The sequence below is a fragment of the Gadus macrocephalus genome, chromosome 1 (assembly GCF_031168955.1).
Source record: "Gadus macrocephalus chromosome 1, ASM3116895v1".
Lineage (NCBI taxonomy): Eukaryota > Metazoa > Chordata > Actinopteri > Gadiformes > Gadidae > Gadus > Gadus macrocephalus.
In genome coordinates this window covers 19,792,536-19,797,972 of record NC_082382.1, presented here as the reverse complement: position 1 = coordinate 19,797,972, position 5,437 = coordinate 19,792,536, and positions in this window count along the sequence as shown.

Below are 5,437 nucleotides of genomic sequence, written 5' to 3'. Positions count from 1 at the left end.
TTCTCCAGGGCTGATAGCACGTTGACATACTCTCCCAGGTGGGGGGGTGAAGTACTCTGATAAGACAAGATTAGAATACACAAGACTATCATATACTATAACAGATTACACTAGAATATACCTTACTAGAACAGACTAAAATAGACTTGACAAGAACAGACATGATCAGAATATAATTAAAATAGAATAGACCGGAGGTTAGACTAGACTAAAATAGACCTGACTAGAATAGGACAGAATCGAATTGACAACAATAGAACTACAATAGACTATAATGACCTTCTAAACCGAACCTGCAGGCAGTTTAGTTACAAGGGAATTCAAACAATATAAGCTTGTTAAAGGAGGCTAAACCAAGGATTTACACCCAGGGAGTTAAACTCTGCAGGACGGGGAAAATGCTGATTCTAGCAGAGTCGACACCGAACCCATCCACCAGTCAATAGCAACACATTTAGTCCAAGAGTCAATGAACACTCGTCCAAGGGTTAGTGAGGCTTACCTGAAAGTTTATCTGTGTCAAGGTTGCTAGAGAGAGTGAGAGAGAGCGAGAGGAGAGAGAGCGAGAGAGAGAGAGAGAGAGAGAGGAGAGAGAGAGAGAGAGAGAGAGAGAGAGAGAGAGAGAGAGAGAGAGAGAGAGAGAGAGGGAGAGAGAGAGAGAGAGCGAGAGCGAGAGAGAAGAGGGATACAGTGTGACAGGTTAATGGAAGAGAACCCGGCACAGACAGGATATGACTGACTGCGGATCACAACAGCGTTATAGAGAAAGCTTCAGTTAGGGGAAATTACATGTTTATCATTGAGGAATGAGTGTGATGCGATTGGTTTCCGTCTGCAGCACAGCTAAGTACTGCCTCGGTGTACCTAGCGATCCGATTAAAAAAAGACGCATTCTCAAAAGCACTGGCACCTCGTTGCTATGACAACCCCCGCTTCGGAGATCCTAATGTGAAAAGATTGATTCAGCCTGATGTATTTTAGCAACTGAATTAGATACCTAATGAGACATAATGATGCTTCCAGCGAAGATGCAAATGGGGCTCACGTCTCCTCCTCAAAACCCATCACAATCCAACGAGTAAACACAATTACTCCAGAGTTTTTATGAATGTCAACCGCAGTTCTCCAAAGTTAAGAGTGAGCCCGACTCTCCTGTCCCCGGAAACACAGGCGGATATATATATCCAGTTGATGAATCTCTCTAGGGACACTGCCTCAGCCCACAACCCTCGTCCTGAGTCCCGCTCCCCTCGGTCGAAGACGGCGGAGCTATTCTGAGCCTGGAAATAGAAACCCTGTCCAATCCACTATTGATCCTTCTGATCAATGTCTCCCCCTTCCTCGCTCTGGCCCTCCCTCCCTCCCTCCCTCTGTCTCTCCTTCACTACCTCCCTCCCTCTCTCTATCATTCACTTTCTCCCTCCCTCCCTCTTTCTATCCTCCCCCCCCCCTCCCTCTCTCCCTTCCCCTATCCTTCCCTCCCTCTCTCCTTCCCTCTACCATCACCTCCCTCCTTCCTCCCTCCCTCCCCTCCCTCCCTCCCTCCCTCACTCCCTTCCCCTATCCTCCCATCCCCTCCCTTCATCCCCTCCCTCCCTCCCTCTCTCCTTCCCTCCCTCCCTTCCTCCCTCCCTCTCTCCCTCTATCCTTCCCTCCCTCCCTTCCTCCCTCCCTCTATCATCTCCTCCTTCCTTCCTTCCCTCCCTCCTCCGTAAAGACTAGAGAGGGGTAGAGAGGACAGCCGTGCACGTGAAGCAGGGGACGTGAGCACTTACTCCGTCTGCTGTCTGTCGATGGCGTGGTAGAGCTCCTGCATCTGCTGCTGCGTGAGGATGGCGTCCCCGAAGTAGGACTGGAACTCCTCCAAGGACAGCTTCCCGTCGTCTGGGAGAGGAGGAGCGGGCAGAGGGACGAGAACAACGGTCGATGGAGACTTTGGACACAACTTTCTCTTCAATCCAAGCAGCCTTGTTAATATCGTAGTGGCTACGCTGGTCAACCCCCAGCCAAAAGGTTCTGTGTTTGAGCCCTACCTATACCTAAAACTAAACCTACACATACCTGTAGACGTCTGCAAGCAAGAGGTCTGAACCCCAAACAGCCTATTTGTGAATTAACTTTAAGTCGCTCGGGCCAAAAAGGACTGAATCATCTTCCTGGTCTGCTGTAGATCATTTAACTTCCCACACACAATTAATCACAGTGATGGGCTTGCTGGCATTGCCCCGAAACAACAAAATATCACACCGGTGCATTTAGTTTTATAGACGTGCCTTCCAACTTCAGATACCCCCCCACCGAAACCCTGTTCCGCATTTGCTTTCAGTGGCTTCAGTTTACGACTATATTGTGTGGATATATGAGATAAACATTCCCCATCACGATCCTGCACATAAAATCTTTATGAAAACTCTCCGCAAGGTTTTCAGGGTACATTAAAAAGGGAAAGTTATTTGATCAGAAGGTGCATCGGGAGATGTTTTCAGCGGTACGGGTCAAACCGGGAGCAGTGATGTTAAACTCTGAACCAAAGGGACCAAGGATGAAACTGAGTTTATGCAGGCTGGCCGGCCCCATCGGTTTAGCTAAGCAGGCATAAAGCCAGTGTTGTGTTCCGATTCCGGCTCCTCCTCCATCTTGTCTTGTGGATTGTTCCTTGCTCTACTTCCTGAAACATTTCCACAGCAGAGTGCTTAATGATCCGCGGAGTGGTGCAGATTGCACATCATTATCCGGCCGACTGTCAGGATGTCGTTTCCTGCCGAGCTTTGGGCCACAATATGCTGAAACATTGTAGGGATAATCCTGAATATAGTTTCCATCTCAAGCAGGGAAGGTAACAGCATTTCAGAGGTGATGGACAAACACCATATGTCCTTCCTCTCACCTAAACGCGCCATATCCCATTCCCTGGAGAGCCTAGGCCAAGGGAATGGCAGTTCAAAATAAAGATTCACATTTGAACTTCATTGTTATTATTAGTATTACGATGACGGGTGAATACTTCAGGTTGGGAGTCTAAAGGGAGTTTTGGATTGGTGATGACTCTTCAATTCAAAGCATGCACAAGCACAACTCATTTCTAACTAAATAAACGAGGCAGAGAATAAGCAAAAAATTGCATATCCAGTTAATGAAAAAACTTCAAACATAATTTTAACACTGCATTAAGCTTTCATCTCCTTACATGTGAAAAACACATTTTCTCTGCAGCTAGTTTGTGAAGAAATTAAGCCAACAAATCACACAAAGAATTACAGCCTTAAGCATTGATTCTGGAGATTCAAAGTTTCCTATCAACATAGATATCATAATTGATCATTAAAGTTGTATTCTCCCTCCCTCTCTCTCTCTCTCTCTCTCTCTCTCTCTCTCTCTCTCTCTCTCTCTCTCTCTCTCTCTCTCTCTCTCTCTCTCTCTCTCTCTCTCTCTCTCTCTCTCTCTCTCTCTCTCTCTCTCTCTCTCTCTCTCTCTCTCTCTCTCTCTCTGACTGGATCATTAGAGCAGGGTAAGGTGTTTCAGACAACCACGGCTCATTATAAGCTATGTTCAGACATCCAGCGGGCTCAGCATGGCAGCCTTCAGGTCGGCCATGGAGGAGACCCTGGGGGTAGAGAACTTAGAGAGCTGGAGAGAGCCCTGCTGCAGCCCAAGATACTTTCTCTTCAAAGAGTACAAAGAATCAATGCTTTGGGTGTGTGTGTGTCTGTCTTTATCTGTATTTGTCTGTGTGTGTGTGTGTGTGTGTGTGTGTGTGTGTGTGTGTGTGTGTGTGTGTGTGTGTGTGTGTGTGTGTGTGTGTGTGTGTGTGTGTGTGTGTGTGTGTGTGTGTGTGTGTGTGTGTGCGTGTGTGTGTCTGTGTGTGTGTGTTTGTGTGTGTGTATATACCGCAGACAAAATAAAAAAACGGGACTGATTTCCTAATCAGAAATTCTCTTTGGAGTTCTCTTGAAGACGGCGCTGTAGAGACTGGCTAGAAGTCTCTGGTTAGGAGGGTGAGCCACACACGCCCTGTTTCCACCATTCTGTTCTATTCGATCGGAATGACTTGAGGTAGAAGAGGGCTGTCAGGTTGTGGAGCCATCCTGCTGCATCGCTGCCTCCAACCTCAAGTCTGCCTTGCTGTGGTTCAGCCTTCTATCGGCCCTGAGATCGCTGTGTGTGTGTGTGTGTGTGTGTGTGTGTGTGTGTGTGTGTGTGTGGTAACTATTCATGGAAGTATTTGACTGGGTGGTTCTATGTGTGTGTGTGTGTGTGTGGGGGGGTGGGTTTGTGCGTGTACACGTGTGTGTGTGTCGGTGTGCATGTCTAATAAATTACGCTAAGATGTCCTGGCATCTCTCTCTCTCCCCTCCCTCCCCTCTCTCCCCTCTCTCCCTCCCTCTCTCTCTCTCTCTCATGTTTGAGAGGCCATGTTGCGCCGCATTGGAATTGCGAGTGAACTCAAATGACCCCTCCCCCCCCCAGCTGCTCATCTGTTCTCTGCATCATTGATGACGCTCTTACGTAACACGGGTGTGGGGGCTCGACTCTTCGGGGAGGGGGCCTCTCAGCGTGGTATATATTAAGTACCCTTGCGTTAATCAGTGGCCTCAGTGCGTTTTCCATTCCATTAAACCACAACACAAGCTTGAATAAAACATGGAGGAGCCGACACACACATCTGTTTGTCAGCGGTGTGTCTCCGAGCTTCGGGCATCACTCCGCTCTGTTCCGAGGTTTTCCCCACTAACGCGCATCGTTAAAGCGATTCCTGCCGCCGTGTCTGACATAACACGGCCAACACAATTTTGACGAAATAGTTGCGTAGAGTGTTGCAAGGCTGTGGCTTTCACAACACAAGTTCAAAACGTGCAACTCCTCACGAAACGGTTGTCAGCACAAAGTCAAGCAGACATGCTTGTAGTTTCTTTGTTTTGGTTCGGGGATTGAGCGAGGGGATTGTTTTGCACTGGAGAAAAGAGTCTTGTCAGGTCTCTCGATATAGCTTTAAGTTTTAAGTTCTTAAGTCCTAAATGCGGTTGTTCAAAAACTGTTACTTACCATTTTTGTCTGCACGGCGGAAGATCTGAAAGAAAAGGGAGAAAGAAATGAAATTTAGTTAATTGATTCAATTTCTAACCCTTTCTACTTTCAAAATAAAACATAAAACGTTTCCTTTTTACAAATGCATTTAGTTGAGACTTGAACAGTTGCAACATGGACATGTGAACATATTTGGATAGCCAAATGTTAGAATCAACAGAAATTGATTGGAAGTTTTGAAGTTATATCGATATTACAGATAGATCTTAAAGAGGAGCTTTTGTGTGCGTAGTTTAGAAACCCAGAATGATCAAATCTTCCAAAGTTGTACCAACTTGAATGTGAAAGACACAATGGAGAGAGATAAGAGAGAACAGCTTTCTTTCAAACTAGAAGATCTTATGCCAATTTA